We start from the raw sequence: 21,413 nt of genomic DNA, 5'->3' as shown, positions 1-21,413 counted from the left end.
CCATTAGAATGATTTATTATGGCCAAAACACTTCAACGCTGAAACAAATGGAAATTAAGAGGAAGGGGAAAACACTGGTGTGGAACTGCCACTTAGAGGTGCTGCGTTTGAAAAATGCATTAAAAAGGGGCCCAGCAATGGAATGAGTCTGGAGTAGAGAGAGAGTGAGAGAGAGAGAGAGCGAGAGAAAGGAAGATGGAGAGAGAGTGAGAAAGGGAAAGATAGAAAGAGAGACCCTATGGCAAGGTTCCCCAACTGGCGGCCCATGGGCCAAATTTGGCCCATGGGTGGTTTAATTTGGCCCTCCAAGTTTTCTGAGTAAAAATATATTTATATAAAAAGAAAATTGTCGTTAGAATTTTCATTGTTGGACTGTAAAAACAACAGGAACACAGCTGATTTGTGATTTTAATTTTGGAAATCCGTTCCCAAGTATTCCCACGCGTAATAGAGAGACACGTGATCACATACAAATGTAAGCAAGGTTCGTAATGATTATGTTTTAGTCAAATATTATATCTGTTTGGGCTTCTTGCGGTCTACAAATTATTTGTAATTATATTCCGCCTCCCCCGACCATCCACTCAAGAAAGAAATAAGTCGGCGGTTGAATCTATTTTATGATCCCTGCCCTATGGCTTGTGTGTGCAGTGACTGAGAGAGTGTGTATTTGTTTCAGCCCTTTGCCCAAACGCCATGATGTTCACTTTGCATGGAGGGTTATCCACATGAATTCACTCCTCCTCTCCCCTCCCCTTTAAACCAGACCAGACCAGAGCTACAATATGCAGTGAACAGCTGAATAGACGGTACCTCTCAATATCCTGAACACCGAACACACTGCACTGGTACTGACAGTTGGACTTCATACAGACAGACACCTGCAGTATGTCAATAGAATGAGCATCCCTCCTAGTATATCTACAAACAGACCACCTTCATGTCACTATGATACGTTTACAAAAGCAAAACTGAATAACACAGTTATACTGCATGTAAACACAAACACAAACACATTAACAAGACATAATGATCTTAAGCCTTTTTATCCCCCCCCACAACAAGTTGAATGTGGCTAAAATGGACCATTAGAGCTCAGTGATTATATTAGAGGCTGAATATTTTTAATATACTGTACTTAAGCACTGGAGTATCCATGGCAACTTCCCTGTGCCTTGCTAAGAACGATCCCTAATGAAATCCATATTAAGTAGCCTATAATGACAGTGTCCAAACATATTTGCATAGATATTTCAGATGAAGGGAGAAGTGGGAGAAAGGGAGAGACAGAGAGCAGCTGCCACAGTCACAACAGCGAGAATATGTTTTTAATCAGTCATTCATCTAAAAAAAGAAGCAGGAGCCGGCCGCGACTGAGTCAAGCAGCTGTATTGAGAAAAAAGAAGTACAATTCAGATTCACGGCGACGTAGCCTAACAGATCAAGACAGCAACTCAGTGTATTAATCAAGATTTACAGTATGCCACTTCCATCCAGTGGTTAAAAATTAGCTGTTAAGTGAATAGTTTAAACTGGTGGTCACTGGGCAGCTCACCAACCCTAACCCTCTAGGCTGGCTGCTTGCCTTTCTTTAGGCTCCCTCCCTCCCTACATAGGAGTCTCACATTTGACTTCCATTTGCGACTTTGGCCCGGTGCCCAACAGGACATCCCAGAGTGAGTGTTTGCTTGACTCAATATCAACAGGCCGAATAAGCAGCTTGAGGTGGAACTGCCCAGGCTTCAGTTCCTATTGAAAATAAACCCGGCTGCACATTCATAAGGACAGAAATATCAACATGCGCCACGAGGAGCCACGTATAGCACTCGCTCAGCGCCGTTCCACTGGCTTCAGCTCTCTCCTCTCGCTGCTTAATGATACCTGCCTGCCTAGCTGCACCCTTTCCTTTCTCTTCCCTTCCACCAGCCCCCAGCTGCAGGCAGGGGAACTGAAGTATATATGTTACTGCTGCAGCGGAGAAAAATAAAAGAGATCGAAATGACAGAAGTCAGACAGTTCAAGCTGACCGGGCACTTCAAACAGAAAAACTGGGGGAGAATGCGACAGACACTCCAGGTTAAATTGGCTCTTCTGCGCTCCGCTCTCCTCTCTCCCTTTAAAATGTAGGTTTTCTTCAAAAGGACGTATTTGAATTAGACGCGTTGATGAAATCAAAGGCTCGGCTGTGCGGGTAAATTTAAACAAGCAAGTGCACCTCACAGCAGTTTACCTATTATACAGCAGATTGGCGACAGATGAAAGTCTAGGAGCATAGCATAGCAGACAACTTCCCCTTTTTTTCACCGTAGATATTATCATATTGTAAAGGCTGCAGTTTAAATTAGATTCGTACTCATAGAAAAATACATGGATATTGGGTTTTAATGTTCCTGGCCGGCAAGGTGTCATCAGATGAAAGAGAACGGTTAAGGATTCATACAATAGCCCGCTTCCACAGATGTATTTCCTGTTAAAGATAAACAGGAAAGCCATTTCTGACCTTCGTACACTGTGTGCTGAGGATCCCACGGTTTCCCATAGTCTTCACATAACCATAGCTACGCTGTTAAATGAGAGTTAAGACAAAGTCCAGTGAAAATCAAAAGACCGCTAGCACATGTATTTTAACACACCACAAACTGCTTCTACTATGTCAACAACATCCTGGCTATACATTTGCAGGTACCAGGTGCCATTGTAGATTCCATATGGTGGAGTTAGTTTGATAACATAGATACACACTGAGTGCTCTTTCCATGACATAGACTGACCAGGTGAATCCAGGTGAAAGCTATGATCCCTTATTGAAGTCACTTGTTAAATCCACTTCAAATCAGTGTAGATGAAGTGGAGGAGACAGGTTAAAGAAGGATTTTTAAGCCTTGAGACAATTAAGACATGGATTGTGTATGTGTGCCATTCAAGAGGGTGAATGGGCATGAGTAAAGATTTAAGTGCCTTTGAACGGGGTATGGAAATAGGTGCCAGGCGCACCGGTTTGAGTGTGTCAAGAACTGCAATGCTTCTGGGTTCTTCACACTCAACAGTTTCGCGTGTGTATCAAGAATGGTCCACCACCCAAAGGACATCCAGCCAACTTGACACAACTTTGGGAAGCATTTGACTCAACATGGGCCATCATCCCTGTGGAATGCTTTCAACACCTTGTAGAGTCCATGCCCTGACGAACTGAGAATGTTCTGAGGGCAGAACAGGGTGCAACTCAAAACTAAGAAGGTGTTCCTATTGTTTGGTACACTCAGTGTATATAGACAGTAGATTAGATGGTGTTTAAAAGGCCAGTGCTATCAGCAGCAGTTCAGTGGTACATAGATCTGTCCTGTCTGGTACTGGAGTTCCACTTACCTCACTGTTCTGAACTACCACTGACACACAGAGGCCATCCATTCATGACAGTAATACCATTCAACCAGACACCAATTACATAAAAGAAAACCTCAATTAATTCGGGAAAAATGGCATCTCACCAAAGAATAATAATATCATTATATGGACATTTCTAACTTAACCGTTCTCCACACCGCCGCTAATTTAAACCTAATTTTTACTAGCCACTAATTCGGCGAGGGCGGGATAGGAATTACATCTGGAGGTAATTCTCAGAATGGAACGGAGCCCAGTGGAGGCTACCCAAATAAAAAAGGGGAACTATTCAGGAGAGTGGGAGTTCCGGGCTCTGAAACTGCACTTCTCGCAAAAAAAATGTTTTCATCGTGCTGTCATCAGTCTAGGCTTAAAGAAGACGTAGGTGTTGCAGGCGGAGAAAGATGATTTCTGGAGATGGAGGTGTGGAAGGGAAGGAGGGAGGGACAGAGAGGGAGCAAGAGAGAGAAAGAGAGAGAGATAGAGAGAAGGAGAGAGAGGCAGGAAAGGGAGAGAGCTACTCCAGCTGGACATGCGGGGGGGTTTGTGTAAAAGGCAAGGGGGTCAGAGAGGACCTGCAAGCTGGTGGGATGCCAGCTCTGTTAAGTCTTGGTTTATAATAAGCTCTACACTCAGGCTGGTGGCAAACACACACCTGAGGTTCTGGAACTGAGATGCTGGACCAGCTCTCTCTATTTTACCGCACCTGGTGGTCAACTTTTGGTCAACAGTCTCAAAGAATTTACTCAATGAAGGTACAGTAGTTGCTTGTCTGGAAACTTTTGCGGAATGTCATTTTTTAAATCATGAAGTTAAGCTCCGTGGAGGTAGACTCCTAAAACTCTGCATTCACAAGGGAGGAAGTGAGGGAGAGGAAGAAGGAGGAGATAGGGATTAAATTGTGAGCGTGGCAAAACACACCAATCAAGCTTCTTTCTCCGTCTGGTTTGGTTTCCAACAATCCAATAGAGTGAAAAGGCTCTCTGTAAACGGGACGTTTACATTCATAACAGAAACTTGCAGTTCCAAGATATACGCCTCAACCACCCCCTCCACCTCCTCTTCAGCAGAAAATTTGTTTTCCAAATGAAAATAAACTGAGGCCGGCTGGTTTGAGGCAGTTAAACTCAGGAATATGAGATCAAATAAAGGCTCCCGTGGAGGCTGAAAGGAGAAATGAAATCACTTCTGAGAGGGAGATGTACCTCGTAATAAAATTACTTCTTTATATCTTTCTAAACGGCACATTTTCCTCAGGAGTGGTTAAGGCTTTCCTCGGTCAAAGACAGTATGCAAGTGGCAATTTTTACTTCTGGTAGATGATTCTGTGACACACTTCTCGAGACTCGGTGTGATGCTCTGCAATTTGCCTCGGAAAACTAAAAAAGTCTTTCAGCAACAAGTTTTTGGCTGAACTTTGGTGGAATTTAGAAGTTACTTTGATGGTTTTCCCGGAACATGTCAATGTCAATGAAAACTCCAATGTTCCATCCAATTGAAAATACCGGGATTGGCAATAAGCTTCACATTGCTTTTCAATGACTACCCGTTCGTTCCAGTGCACTCTTGTATGGTGGGCTCAAGTATGTAGTAGATTGACAACCATCCATGGGCATGTACCACAAACAAATACAGACTCATCTTGCAGAGTGGGACAGTGAATGAAGAAGAACATCAGTTTGAAAATAGTTACCTACTGCAATTATTCCACGGCCATTCCATTTGGCATTGGGAAAATTGACTGAACACAGAGTGACCGGCTTAACTACCTAAACAACATGTAATTGATTTGGTGTTTTTTTAAAAGGTACAGTCACAATAACTTTCAGACCACATTTTAGCCATAGCCAGGCGGCCAACGTATGAGAGGACATTTGCAATCTGGAGGAATACATTATAGTTTATTATAAAGCGACTATTAAAGTTGCAATAAAAAGACATTAGCCGGAGAAATGAGCCACTTACCAGTTTTCTTCCTCACTACCTTAAAAGCTGTCCACATTCAGGGCTTTGAGTGGAGGGAAAAGCAGACTGCGATGGCATTAAAAGCGGGACTAGGCGCACAATTGATCAAAACAGAATGGTGGGCTTGAGAGTGGCGTACACGTTGTAATATGGCTGATTCAAAATGACAAGGAGAAAGGTCATATTTTCGAAATTTGTTGGATACATTTTGAGTGGCTAAAACTCAAGTAGTAAAAAAATTTTTAAAAAAAAGCTGTCCTGTGCAGTGTAGGCTACAATGGACATAACTTAGTGAACACCCTCATTTTGTAGAAATTGCCGACAAATGAAAGAAACCACCTCTTGTAGTCAACTCTTGACTCGTGTAGAGAACACGTGTTTCTCTATCACTTTTGATGTATTTTTAAATGGGGGGCTGTGAAGGTTAATCTAAGAAAACCCAACACTTAATTAAAGCAATTACCTTAAGTCGTTCCCAAGTCCCCAACAGTTACAACAAACGTGTGATGTGTTCTGTGTTTCTCCTACAGGCTTGTTTTTACTCTCTTGGCATGCAATTAAATGGTTTACGACAAGTTGATGATATTTTGCTGAGACAGAATTCAACTCTGCGTAATAGGGAACACCGTTTTCTGTGACAATCCGGGAGTGTGTTTACAAACATTAGATTAATGAGTTAGTTTACATGCATTTAGACAGCATTCTCACTACAGATCCTTTCACATCAGATCCCAAAATAGTTATTGGATTGTGCATCTAACGCAGTTTACAGTCATATACTGGGAAGATGTTGTGAAGTTATTGTCTGGGTGGGTTTTAATTTACAACACAGACACCCAATTACACTGTATTTAGAGGGCGTACTAACTTGGGAGAACGTTCTGACATCATTAAACTTTCTATCCCCTTTCCATTTTGCCCTGCCCCGTCGAAGCCTGTTCCTATCTATTGAGAAAGACGGATGGCAGATGGGGCTGTTTCTGACAGCTTAAAAGTGCCCATCAGCTGCTTGCGAGATGTTTCACAGCACATCCCACCATCCCATCCACCCTGCACCTCCCCAAACAAACAGCAGACTCGACTTCAAATACATACCGGGACTATTAGGTAATCCCTCCTTTGTTCAGACCCACTGAGCCTCACTGACTAACCAACCTCACTCCATCTTCTGGGTAATCCTCTCAAATGGCACTCTATTCCCTTTATAGTGCACTACCTTTGACCAGAGCCAATACGGTCTCTGGAAGTAGTGTGCTATAATAAGGAATAGGGTGCCATTTGGTACGCGGCCATCTTTGCTGTTCCAAACTCCTTCCCCTGTTCCAAACTGACAACGGAACACTTCACGCTGACACACACACATAGGGGGAGTGTTTGATGATGAATGATAGTAGGAATTATCTGGGAAAATATGCACATGGTATCTTCTTATGGCATTGAGGTAAAGCATGTGTTGTGTCATGATGACGATGACAGTTCTCTGGTTTAAAGAGATGATGGGGGTGTGGGGTGTGGGGGGGGGGGGGGGGGGGGGTGACACAAGGGCTCTTTGTTTGGACTGGACAAATCTGGGGTTTCTTTTTTGGATATTCAATATCCTGCAAGGTACCCAACAGAGTTACAGTAGTCGAGTGTCTGGAAGTTTAGCTAGGAGGAGAGAGCACAGAGAGCAGAGGTTCACTAAGTGAGTCTGTTGTATTGTCGAATGGCTTTTTTTAGAGCAATTGCGGAGTGGTTCGCGTGAGTCGCTTCCAACAAAGCCTGGCAAATCAATCTGTGAAGAAATGCTACACAGGCCAGATGTGCCACTACTCCACAAAAAGAAACAACACAACCCACTTGTACAAGAAGACCATGTAGAGCCTAAAGTACTTAAAGTACACAAAATAATACGGTTCAATGCCAAAATGCTGACAGCCTAGTTTCTGTTGAATACCTGCTTGTTATTTTAGGTGGCTTCTCCGACGTACAATACGTCAAAGTGTGCGTGGAAACGTCTTGCTTTGAAATGTATCTTCTTCCCTGTTGACTTTACAAGATGCCGGGAAGAATGAAAGACAAATGTGTCATTAATAGATGTTTTTTATTTATTTACAGTAGTTCTGTTTCTAAACACAGACCACACACTTATAAATGCAAGGCTTGCTTTAAGGAGCTAAACTTTTCACACCTTTCAAAGCCACAAAATGTGATGTTTTTGGGGGGTTTCTGCAGCTGCTGCTATGCACTAATGCAAGACGGTATCATATGAAAGATTTTCCTCTCCCCCCAAACCACAGGCCTGGTCATTAATGAAATACAGGCCGTGCAGTGAGGTCATACAAAGTCTAGATTTCAGCAGCCACACTTAAAAACCGCTCAGAAAGAATAGAGAAACATGAACACAAATCAGATGTCCAAGCTCCAAGGACAGGGAAAAATAAATAAATATAAGAGAAAGCGCAGCACAGCCCCTGCCCTCCTCTCACATTTTCCTAGCACTTTGCAAACAACCGTCAACTGCTGCTCAGAAACAGCTCACAATGAGAGCAGACTAAACAATCAGATCCCAGCCAAGGAAAATGCTAAGCAACTCTGCACACAGGATGTCTCACCCTAATTGCCAACTATCAAATCTCACAATGGAATCTGTCCATTTGGCAAAAGCCTTATAGCAAAACCTGGTGAAATGTCGTTTTAAAAAGTGTAAACTTTTTACCGGGGAAAAAAGGGAGACGAACAGTTTTGAAAGGAATTCGTTTTTTTTTTTTTTTTTTTTACATTTGGCTTCGTATGATTTATTTTTCAGGGGGTTTATAAGCCTTACAGGAAGCTATGCAGACTGTGTGAGTGTTACAAAGAAAGCATTATTAGACAAAGGGTGTTTGGGGTCTTGTAAACTAATGATTAAAATCCCAAGCAGTTAGATAAACACACTAAATGGGTCCCTGAAGACACTAAGACTCAGAGAGAAAGAGAGAAGAGAGATAGAGAGTGGTAGAGAGAGAGAGGGAGGAGAAAGGGAGAGAGAGACGGGGGGGTGGGGGTTACTGGGGAGGAGAGACAGTGTAACTGGGATCAGGGGACAGACGGGTAGGAGGGAGACTGGAAGGAGGCACTGGGACTTGAAAAAGAGGGCTAACCGGACTGTCACTCCACGTGGCGCTCTGTTTTTCCCCGTTTCCCCCCCCCCCTTCAGTCAGAGTTGTGCTCTGAGATCCCCAAACTTCAAACAACCAAAATACCAGCACATTCATAAAACAGAACAGAACTACTGGGAATTAAAGAAGGCAGGGGGAAAAAACACCAAACAGGTAGCAGGCCTCAACAGCAGATGGTAAAATTAACATTTCAACAGTTCCTTCCTTTCATGTAGGTCTCGGCAGTGCTGCCGCTGTTTTTTTCTGGGAAAAAATGTAAGGGCTAGGTTTGGAAAGATGCAGGGGTGGAAAAAGCATCTGGAAAAGGGGGGGGGAAGAGGAATATTGGCTTATTGCTCCTGATGGTCCTCTTCTATGAAAAATTAAATAGGTCTGTTTTGCAGGTTTCCCTCTCCGGAGTGCTCTAAGCTGTGTTATGGAAACATCATCTCGGTAATTTATACGCGAAAGAACACCTGGCGATGAAAGAAAATACACTCAAACCCAATACGTTGACTCTTTCACCTCTCTTTAATCGCATTCATTCACGGGTTCCCAATGAGTGCCAATCATTGAGATGAAGACACATACACACAGTTTCATAGAGTTCAATTTTGATTTAGCGTAAATAAATATCTAGACGTATTTGTCAAAAGATGCCCTTGAGACGTTATCAGAAAGACACTTATATTACAGTGAAGCATCTCGAAATAAAATGAAGACGCATAACAGCCTGTCTCATTTTAGCCCATCCAACGGAACGGCTCTGTAGTGCCCATTAATTTGGACACAGTTATGGCTAAATTACATGTGTTCCACCTCTGTGACATTTTAAATGCAATTAAAAGCTGGTTATGAAAGTGTGCGGACTTCCTCGCGGTGAAGGGAAAGGGAATCACTCCCGTGATTAACATGCAAACGAGCTCACGCTGGCAGAGTAGATTGGGGTTTGAAAACCTCAATTACTTTTGTGTGATTATCTATTTACCAGTACACAGATTTCCATTTTTCATCTCCACCATGGGGAGACACCCCCCCACGCAATAATTCGGGCTCAATTATACTCCCACCTTGATTTATGATGCAGATATTACTGACATACCTGGTTATTTTTCACTATGATATATCGCCTTTATACAGGGTATTTGTACACATGGAGGAGCATTAGAAGACCAACACCTATGAATGCTATGCTTAACCATTTAGTTTGGAGCACATAATATCTTCTCTCCCCCCGCCCCAAACCACCACCCCATCTTTAAACTCAGTTTGATTCATACAGGAAAACGAGGTGCCCTCACTTTATTTCAGACAGGATCAGGAGTAATTAAAAAAAAGGTCAATAGCTCTCTTCTTGAACACCTTCTCTTTCTCAGCCGTTATGCTTTAGCATTTTAGACTTTTAAGTCCGGGAAAGAACAAAGAATTAGAGGCTTTTAAAACGCGCGGAGGCCATTACTGAAACACTACCGACAGATAGTTACCAGTATATCAAGTGTGGTGGCGAAGGTAGGTAAAGATGTGGATTTAAATGAACTGCTGCAGCCATAGAAACACTCTCAGCCTTATTATGTACCGCCTGGTTGATGCAATTATCAACGGAACGCCTGGCAGCATCAGAGGAATCTAATTTAATTAATTTAAACGGGTGAATAACTACGGAATTCCTGTTGTAAGAGATTTATATTGAAAATTAACATTCCTGGAATTCAGGAATTGGCAATGCTTGGGAAATACTAAACAATAGGGAAGGCTATGCTCCGTCTTTGAAGAGGTACAGACGGATAAGAGGTCAGCTAAGGAAACAATGTTTGTATCAGCGTTTCAGATATATCATTAAGACTTTTTAAGAACATTATGCCCAAAATATCCCCCAATAAATAAATAAATTGTTAATTTATACTCAATAAGGCACCTGAAATAAGACAAGCCTTAGGCCATAACTATACTGTACTGGTTTGTAGTAATATAATAACCTACTTTTTAACAAATTCAATTATTGTTTTGTTTGTGAGGGTTCATCCTTAACTTGTTTCCCTGAGCCATAGATAAAGATAGGGAAAGCCACTCTGTCTCAGTAGTAGAAGAGGGATCCAGGCTTTTGGAGCGTGCGGAACATACATAAAACATCCCCTGTTGCTTTGGCCTGGGGGCGCAGAGGAGGAAAAAGGAAACAGTGCCATCAAGTGAAATTTCTGAGGATTCCTCAAGTGCTAAGACAGACAGATCCCTCTTCCGATTAGGGCTCTGACAGTAACAGTAATAGATACTTAAGCCTTCACTGTAGTGATCGGTGTTTGTGTTAACAACAATAGATATTTACCACTGACTAACTTGCACATATTTACAGGTATTCAAAGGTTGTTCAAATAGATATCTTCATAAATCCGACGAAAGATAGAAGACAGATATAGCCAGTACAGTGTGTAGGCGATGGGTTGTTCAGTAAACCGTGAAGGTGTTAATACAGAAGATGAAGGCACAAGATATTTCTACTCAATGTATTGTCAATGAGCGCTGTTGAAGATTTCATCAGAAGTGCATAACAGTGGCTTGGAAATACAATGACATTTCAAACGGAGGAAAATCATTTTTAGGAAAACCTTTTGTCTCGTGTTTATGTCGCCAGATTGACTTTAGTTGCAGTATAAATGTGAGGCCATCTGATTTTTAGTTAGCTAACGTTGGCATTGCTAGCATTTTTTTTTTTACAAACTTTGCTAGCTAATGACAACCGGAGCGTCAAGTCTAGGTCCGAAAAGCTTCTGAACCAGCTACTACCCCCAAGCCATAAGACTCCTGAACAGCTAATCAAATGGCTACCCAGACTACTTGCATTGTCCCCACCCCACCACCCATTTTTACACTGCTTCTACTCTGTTTATTATCCATGCAGAGTCACTTGACCTCTACCTACATGTACATATTACCTCAATTACCTCAACTAACCGGTGCCCCCGCACATTGACTCTGTACCGGTACACCCTGTATATAGCCTCGCTACTGTTCTCTTATTGTTGCTCCTTAATTATTTGTTATTTAAAAAAATATATGTTTACTTCAGTTTATTTTAGTAAATACTTTCGTAAACACTTGTTTTTTTCTTAAAACTGCATTGTTGGTTAAGGGCTTGTAAGTAAGCATTTCACTGTAAGGTCTACCTACACATGTTGTATTCGGCGCATGTGACAAATTACATTTGATTTGATTGACATCGGTCTGAAGTAAATTTGACAACATGACAATGACGGCAAAGTTGTTTCCTACTAAATATTTTGCCTACTTTAGCAATGTCATCGTATTTCCAAGCACTGTAGTGTGATTTAGATGAAACAGTCATCAGCCTCTGTTCAGAATGCCTGGGCTTATTACGATTCTTGAGCACCACTGTGGTGGAGGGCGGCTTGAGAACGTTCATAACAACGGCATGGCGTAACCAAGTGACAGAGGTGCAACCAAACGAATAGGTCCCCAGTCTACCAAGGTCCCCAATCTACCAGATTCACACTGGTTTATGCTCACTATCTAACTGTAAGCGTTTCTTAGCACCTCTTGGGGACACAGATAATTAAGAATCATGAAATGCCTTCAAAACAATGCTCATATCAATTGTATTGTGTGTACAGTGCAATGTAAAAACTCCAACTAACAAGAGAATAAAATGTTTTCATGAAAATCCATAACCTTGCCCATTGTTACACGTCCTTACACCCGGAAAAATATGCACTCGAGGATGTATAGACCGTGGAAAACGAGGTGTGGACACTCCCGCCATCCCCGAGTGTGGAATGACAATTTGCATAATTAAACCTATATAAAAGCTAATTACATAAATAAATGAGTGAGGGTATCACAGAGAGAAAGAGTGTCTGTTCATATCCAGTGTTTAAATCTCCCCTCCCTTCCAGCCCTGTCTAAATCTATTGATCTGTGAAACACAGTACTCAGGGGAGGCGATTCACTTAATATCATACATCTAATGATGAGATGAATAACGATTATACCATTTGGTAATTAAACGTCTTACAAACCATTTAACTGACTGTGCGTCAAAAAGGGTCGCCAGAGGTCAGAATGATTGTTTTTCATTTTCCCTGCTTCGGCGCGAAGGAAGGGGTGGGGGGGGGGGGGGGGGGGGAGAAACACAGAGAAACACTGTGTGACACAATGGTGAAAATACTTAATGGTTGTTAGCAGCTATACTGTAGTGCTAATCTTTAATGCTGTCAAGACTCTTGAAGGGAAAACAATTTATGGGAAAAAAAAGCGAAAAAAGAACACGCCAAGACAAACATCTGGCCTTCATCACACTGTAGGAGTCTGAGCAAATCTTTATATTTAGAAACCTCATTAGCTCACTTATAATGCACAATCTCACAAACAGAAAGAGACATGACAATGCGGCGGGTGAAAAAAATAAAGACTCCTTTTGTGGTGATCTGTAAAAATGGAGGAAGGGGCGGGGGGAGGGACACTGGTGGTGAGACTTACTCTAGTATGTGCCTGCAGACACTTTGCCTGTGTGCATTAGTGTGTCTGATCCACACAAAGGTGCATTAAACACACATGCGGAGGGCCAATTTACTGTCAACATCTACAATCTAATCCCTACTTACAGGCAATAATTACCTAATGTTGTGATGTCAGTTTGTTGTTCCGTAGACAGACACCTTTCCAAAGGGCCTGTACAGGTTAATCTCTAGCTAATGCCAGAAACATACGCTGCTGTCTAGCCTACGTGGAACTACACACTCTTAGAAAAAAAAGGTGCTGTCAAGAACCAAAAAGGGCACGCACGCACGCACGCACGCACGCACGCACGCACGCACGCACGCACGCACGCACGCACGCACGCACGCACGCACGCACGCACGCACGCACGCACGCACGCACGCACGCACGCACGCACGCACGCACGCACGCACGCACACACACACACACACACACACACACACACACACACACACACACACACACACACACACACACACACACACACATCAAACTAACCTTTCCTTTCAACCTTATCCTCATACCGCTAACAATCCCTTTCTTCTGTGGCTGGCTCGGGTGCATTCATGTAGCATTTACTTACAAAGGCAATTGTGCGCTTCTTGGTCTCTTATTGAATGATAGGTGGTAAACATTGTCATTGGAAAGGCAGGTTGGATTAAAGCCTGGTACAGCCATTGAGAGGAACAGTAAGAGGGGAGAAACGCGAACAATGGTAAAAATGGAGGGCAGTATCACAGGGTCCAATGTCTGCTATGATGAATACATGTGAGATTATGAGACCCATTCCATCATTTACATAATGTAAAAACTATTTCTCTCTCTCCACCCCCAACTATTCACTAAATAAATGAGAAAACTATCACAGCACAGAAATATTTGACAAAAGCAAGAGAGACTGAATTCCCAATGACCTCGCCGCCTTGCGACAATGCACACACAGTCCAAACGCTCTTTCGTGAGCAGCCAACTGAGTAAGACCTGGAAGAATATTTATTATTGAGCACAATGGCAAAAGTATTACCTTGTCACCTATACCACTTTCCAATGCAGAAAGGAATCGTATCAAACACAAGGGGAATTTTACATAATTCTGGTTGAGAATATGAAAGGTAGCCAGGTTCTTTAAACGAGGGGTCCATAGTGGTCTACAAGAAGTTTAAGAAATGAACACAATGATAATTTTTATGTGATTTGGTTAAACCTGAAGTAACAATGACTGGGTCAGGGATTCAACCAACACACTTAGTCCATCTATTCAGAAAATATATTGAAATATTAATGGGAAAGAAAAGGCAAGGAGGTTTAAAGTTCAACAGAAAAAAATGATATGAACTTCTTTGGCTGACGTGCACCCTTCGGGCTGTTTGTGTAGGCACAAGTTGAAGAGTAATGGAAAAACTCTGTATTTACAGTCAATAAGAGTTTTACGACACAGTTGAGACTGTCGTCAGGGGCTATTTGGTTTGGGACAGTTTCCTACCACTAACCAACAAAATACAAATAGATGAGAGCCCTGAGGACGTTTTCCTATTTCATGCAAATACTGTAAGCAACTTTTCAGATGCTAACTTCTGCAATACACGGGTCATCTACCCTAAGCATACAATGATTTAGGATAGTCATTCGTCCACATACCATACATTCATACGTATGTACACTACCTCATCACAAAAGTATGGGCTAGACAAGGACGCTGTACCGTACAATCTATAGATTGTGAATGTATAGGTGGCATACCCTGGAACAGGCTTTAAATCAAACTGTTAGCTTTCTGCAAAGCTTCTTAAAAAACATTGGACTTGTGAAATTCCTGAGCCATAGAGAATACCTCTCTCTCCCTCATACCTCCTGATCACCACCCCACCTCCACCACCCAGTCCATCAACAAAACTCCATGAGCCAATAGGAATTGTACCCCTTCACACTCCGTGCGTGTGAGTGTTTGTGTGCGTGTACGTGTATGCGGTCGTGTGTGCATCCGTGCGTGTGTGCCTGTCGGCCGGCCTGCCTGTGAGTGAGTGTGTTTTACCTGCCAGATCATTCCAGTCTATTCCAGAGAATTCTCATATGGCAACCTATTTTATTTACTTTATCTTCAATAAAATGGTTCAGTGAGCATTAGCAACTTTGAGACACGAATTTCAATCAGTCCTATGGCAGCGGCGTCAGTCTGCGTTAAAGCCAGCGCAGCAGTGTGTGTGCTCTGCGAGGTGCAGCGGAGGGAGCAACGCTGCAGACAGGCTGAGCTGCAAGCAACCGAGTGCAGTGAGAGGGCTCTAATAACACAAAGGGAGGGAGAGCAGGAGGGATGGAGAAGGGGACAGAGGGAGGAGAGTGAAGGGAAGAAGGGAGACTAGAGATGGATAGAGGGAGGGAGAGGGAGGGAAGAGAGAAGGGGTGGGGGTAAAGGAAAAGAGAGGAAGAGTGGGTAAAATGGAGAGAGAGGATGAGATAAGCGCGGGAGAGAGAGCGAGATAGAGAGAGAGAGAAAGAAAGAAAGAAACAAGTAAGGTCAAGAAAGTGTACAATAAACACAGGTGAGCAGCTCTACACCCCAGGACCTCTTCAGGATGACTGACAAGTGAAAGCTCTCACTGACCGGGACCTTCATTTTACATGACATGAGAAGGAGTGGAACTCAACTGCTGCGGCAGAGTATAACTGAGAGGCTCTCTAGGGGGGAAAGTTGGAAAAACACACAAGTACACACACACACAAGTACACACACACACACACACACACACACACACACACACACACACACACACACACACACACACACACACACACACACACACACACACACACACACACACACACACACACACACACACACACACACACACACACACCATTTCCCTTCACAGGTGAGCAGGACCAACAGACAGCCTGGTGCTTCATTCACTTAACTGGAGAGGTGCTGCAGACAGGATGTATGTATGCAGACCGAATCTTTTCCACATGATGTGCCTCAGGCTGTTTTTGTCAACTGCACTCTGAGCAGCAGAGAGTCAGGTAGTATGACCACATGATTGCCCGAGAGGCACCTCTCGGAGAGGGCTGGGGACACACTGAAATTCCCACGCATGATGAGGTGTAATCAGAAACCCCATTCAGAGGGGTAGCCAAGTTTGTCAACATATATAGATTCCACATTCCAACTCCTGTCAGGGTTTTGACCCAAATCAAGCGAGTTGTCGGCTTGTCGTCTCGACACATAGACAGATGCTTTCTTCTCATTCTGGGAAAAGCAGGTAGCAAGTGACATTTTGTCTAGGATTGTGGTTTGTGGACAGGGAAGTGGGATTCGAGGCGCTTGTAGTATTTCCTCCCCTCCGCGTCTCTTTTCAAGCCCCGATCAAATGATCATAATGAACAAAGCAGTTGGCTTGTTGCCTCTGTAGTAAAAGCTTTTGCAATGGCTGTGACTGGGGCTTGATTTTGATTTTGAAGCAAGGAAAAATAGCTTGTGAAATAGCATTATCTACAGGATCTTAACTTGAAGAGCAAACACAGCGCTACATTTTGATGCCAAATTCGCAATCTTAATAATCTCAGTTAAGTTTTCTTTAATGTTTCAAAACAAAAACGTGTTACACTTTGGACTGCTACTGACGTATACGATCAAAATGAAAGATGTAAACCTGGTGGTGTTGGTGAATAATTACTCTATTTGGATTAGTATAAAAAAAAGTTTGCATAATATACAACATGTGAAACTGAGCACATGTATTATCATTTACATTTATATGAACCTTCTTTGTGGCCAATTATTCCAATAATCGGAGAGTCTTATAACACCGCAGGAGGCCGGAATCCTTCAGACTCCATTGCTTCAAAGGTTTAAAAATGTATGATTCTTAGAAACCAATAGCTGCTAATAGCGTATTTATTTTATTGACATCATTTACACAATGTTTTCACTTTGGTTCAACTCCCACATAGGATTCAGCCACAGTTCATTCAAAATGGGTCATGGGTATTCTTTTCTGCGCTGCACATATATTGATTTATGACGATATTTAAGGAGCTAGGGAGGGCACATATATTCATAACACACATACATTCTATCAACATGATTGGTAAACATTGTGTTGACAAATCCCCACCTATCTTAATCCAAAGGAAGCAGATAGCAAAAGATAACAACAGAGGCTTTGTGTACGTTTAGAAAAATGACCGTGTTTCCTGAATGCTGCGACGATAACGCACAGGTTCAAACTGTCGAGATAATCAACATTAGACCTGCCGCAAAGAACGGGAAACTATGTGAAACCAATTCATTGGACACGATCACCTGCAACTGTAGCGGCTCGTAACTCTTCCCACCTGAAATAACGAGTTCAAACCGATGTCAAGCCGCTCTGATGTCATGCCTTTTGAGGGCCGCTCTGATGTCATGCCTTTTGAGGGCCGCTCTGATGTCATGCCTTTTGAGGCTTTTGTTTCACAATAATCTCATGCACTAGGAAACATGCCATCAGTCTGGGCTTCCGCACCAAGGCTCTTCCCAAATTGAGTCAGAGGGAAAGAATGACATGTGAAACACTAGATGTGTCTCGTTTATAAAAAATTAAGATTGTGCATACAGTATCCGCAATCAGTCATGTCCAAAGTACTTAGCAAGCAGGGACCAATGCATGCTGAATGGGGAGGTGGACTTAAGTCCTATAGTTTATCCTATGAGTAGTTTATAAGGGGCCACAACCCCCAGTGTGATCTGCTCAGCCTTTGAGACATTTAGAGAGATACTGACTGGCTGACTGACCAGCCGCCCGCCAGGACTGCATCCATGGCCATTCACACTGTTGATTAGCATACCCCCTTCCTCTCCTCTCTGGATCAATAATCTCATTGAGTCAGTGTGTCTTCTCCATCAGGAGTGATGGCAGCTAGGTAGAGACACCCCCTTTTGTAACTCTATTCTCATGGCAACTGTCCACTCCAGACAAACACTCCTCTACACTCTATCTATTCCAGACTCCTCTTCTTCTTTTCTTTCTGGGTCCTCATTACTCCTCTTCTGAACAGGCAGGAGGAGAGGCGAATAAACCTTGTAACAACTAAAACGGATCGAAAAGGTAAAGAGACAACAAATCAGCGCCAAGGTCTTTCTTGATAAAAAAAGATTTGAAGTTTTTTTTTAAAAGTCTACCTTGTTAGACTTTGGAAACTGAAGGGACATACTGTGGAGAAGAAATAGGCTACACATGGTGTGCTTGCGCCAAGTGAAGGACACGGGGAAGGTTGAAAATATATGCATCAGGTGTGAATATATATTTCCTGTGAGGCAAAGTACAATTCCAGAATCTTATTTAAAAAACTCCAACTTCTAATCCAACCAAAAGAGTTGTAAAGAGTAGGACGCGGGTCCACTCTTGGTCCAATTTGCTCACAGCATGACACTATCAGACCCCAAACCAAACCTCATTAAACTGGAATATGGAAACTTGGGGAAGTTCCAAAACTTTTTCCCCCTCCAAGTGGGAAGACAAAACAGTGGACCATAAAGAGGAATATAAGAAGGAAGGGAAGAAGGGGAGGCAGGCAGATCCTTGGGAGGACTGGAGAGTGAGAAAGTGAACGTTTGATGAGTAATACTTTTTTGTTGTAGACGGGGCTTAACTTTGAAATATTCCGGGGTGTTTCTGAATGGGGGATTGACCAATGACCTGATCCCAGCCGCACACTGGGCGCCGGGGTTAATGGTGGATAAAGATTAGAAAAATGGGCGCTAGCCTGATCTCCATCCCCATCCCCTCCAATCCCAAATCAGACCCACAATGGAGCCTGCCAACAGGGACGACTCAAGTCCCTTTGATTCTTCTCCCTCCCCAGTAGTGGAGGTTACCCTCTCCTACTCAGGGGGAAGCCAGCCGGGCTCCTTGGCTCAGAAAACCCTTTAGGGTTTTGGAAATGAAATGACAGAAGCTCTGATCTATAACAAGAAATCAATTCCAAATTGGAAGTCTGAGGAAAAGCCATCCGTCTGTGGCCTGCTTCTTTAAACTAGCCAGAGATATGCTTTAATTGCTGTAGATTGTATATATGTGTACATTCACAGTAATGCGAAAGTTAGGTCAATTCTACTTCTTTGGGATGATTAGAGTACTTCTGTTCCAGAACAGATATACTTTAAGAGTTCATCTTTGAAGATTTAAATGGGATACTCAACAAATTAAAAACTAATATTCAAATCTCTTTTAGGCGGAAGAGGGAAGGGAATCTCGGTTCTGCTTAGTCTTGTGAAGATGACTCTTGGGATGTGGGCCGGGGCTGAGGCCTACAGCTGAGCTGAGCCACCCTAACCCAGCCTCTCGCCCCGCTTGGCTCCTAGCTGCCTCGCTTGAATCATACTTGGACCTCAAAAGGCAAAACTCTGCAGCTGAATACAGAGACAAATAGACGTTCTTCCTCAGACGGGGTCAAAATATCAAATTAAACCAGTGGCCTGAGTTCAGGAATGAACCTGACAAAGAGTAGTTCTCCTCTGCAACATTGAAAAACAGATCAACGCAAGCCCTGACTTTTTTTCACAGAATTATTCAAATTCGAAAGTTTATGGGGTGACTTCTATGAAAAATACTTGAGAAATACCTGCAACATACATTTAATTACACTAATAATTGATAGTGGAGACGTTATGGAGGACTACAAACACAGAAGCCAGTACCTTTACACTTGATTTTAGCTGCAAAGCAATTCACTTCAACTGTTCTGTGCTCACTGAACAATCACCCATTGTCAAGTTATCATTCGATATCTATCTCCCATCCAATTACGGCTAAATTCCATTCCCTCATTCCCCTCACGATGATGAGGCTTCTCCTCCCCATCGCTACTGCAGTTTACCGTCTGGCAATGTTCTGTTCAGTCTGAGACACCACCTGTGTGTCTGTCTCAGTCTGGCTGCTGTGGGGACACATTAGTAATGACGGCAGGCCTCCGCCGTAGTAGCAGTCACATAATCAGTGTGTGTCACACTTACTGTGCTGGTTGGGATTCTTTAGGCTCGTTTTGTACTGACTTGGTGACGACAAACTGCCTCGGTTATCACCGCTGGATGTCTCATAGAGAATCTCATTGGGAATCTAAGGGGCTACAGATACAGAAGCTGAGCGTCTCATAGAGGGGAATCGAAGGGGACTACAGAAGCTTTGAGTTGTGCAAACTGTGTGTGTGTGTTGCCACTGGGTCTCCCGATGATTCAGGCATCGACGCTTCTCAGTTTGAAATTTTGAATGAGCTTTATCACTTTATAGGAGTTGTCTTGTCTTGTACCTCAAGCCTCAAAAGACCAGTGTATGTGAATCCCTCGAGCTGATCTCAACATGAATTGGCAGTGGATGTGACTCTTCTGATCGGACAATAATCAGAACAAACACACAACACAGGGCATGCAAAAGATCAGTGTAAAAGACAGTGTGACTCACCACTTTGGACTTCAGAATGTGGATGCTCTTCTCACAGCCGTTGCATATTTCATCCTAAACAAATGAACATTGGTTATGAGCAAACATTCTGGTGTATATTCAACACCACCTTCCTGCATGTACACATAATACATTCCAACACGTCAAGCTTCTCGGTGTTAATAACCTCTGTTTATTGTGATGTGTTCGGACAGATCATTCTCAATTAAATATGGGCGTCTAGAAAACTTTCCCCAACATTCACTAAGAAGACTTTCAGATATCCTTCCTCCCAGTCCACATTGGTTGAATCTAATACATATCATAACTTCAAAGCTACAGTAGATTGGAAGGCTATGAAGTGTGAAGACCAAACAGGCGCAACCTGAAAGGTTTCATTGCAGAGGTGGAATTCTATCATGGTGGACAGATGAAGATTTGTTATATTCTATGGTGGTAACTGTGCCTCAGCTGGGCTATAGCAGTAACACTCCTGCCCAGGTACAAGTAAAAAAACAACAAAAAAATTAAACACCTTTGTCCTTAAGATTAAAGGTGTCATGCCCATTGAAAATAAGGAGGCAGAGGCAAGTTTCGTCCATTTGTACACTGAAAATTGAGAAATGATAGTTTATTTTATGCATAAGTCAAAGATTTGGCCATCAGTGCACCCTCGCAAAAAAAGTAATGCATGACGCCTCTGAGATTAATGATTTTGGATGGAAATATTAAGTATAGTTACTAGGGATGCACGATATATATCGATGAGCATATCGGAATCGGACGATATTAGCTAAAAATGCCAACATCGGTATCGGCCCGATGTCTAGTTTAACAGCGATGTCAAAAACCAATATCAAAGGTGACGTGCATACCTATATAACGTAATGACGCCACGTACAATTTTGCGCTACAACTGCAACACAGCATTCCTAACCTAGCCCACAATGTCTGCTGTGTGGATCGAGCAGTCAACAAGTCGAGCAGTCATTTGAAAGAGTAAAAAAATCCAGCGAGT

At 42.8% G+C, this 21,413-nt stretch overlaps 1 protein-coding gene across 13 annotated transcripts in view; it reads right to left on the bottom strand.

Moving 5' to 3' along the window:
- LOC139534171 (forkhead box protein P2-like) overlaps positions 1 to 21,413 on the bottom strand; it is a 113,415-nt gene that overhangs the window by 79,998 nt on the left and 12,004 nt on the right. For all 13 annotated transcript variants that reach the window (XM_071333021.1, XM_071333020.1, XM_071333026.1 and 10 more), the window contains exon 3: positions 20,417 to 20,470. The gene's annotated coding sequence lies outside the window, so the exon portion shown is untranslated. The remainder of the gene's footprint in view (positions 1 to 20,416; positions 20,471 to 21,413) is intronic.

This window comes from Salvelinus alpinus, chromosome 11, assembly GCF_045679555.1.
Source record: "Salvelinus alpinus chromosome 11, SLU_Salpinus.1, whole genome shotgun sequence".
NCBI lineage: Eukaryota > Metazoa > Chordata > Actinopteri > Salmoniformes > Salmonidae > Salvelinus > Salvelinus alpinus.
This window is presented reverse-complemented; position numbering and strand designations above follow the sequence as displayed.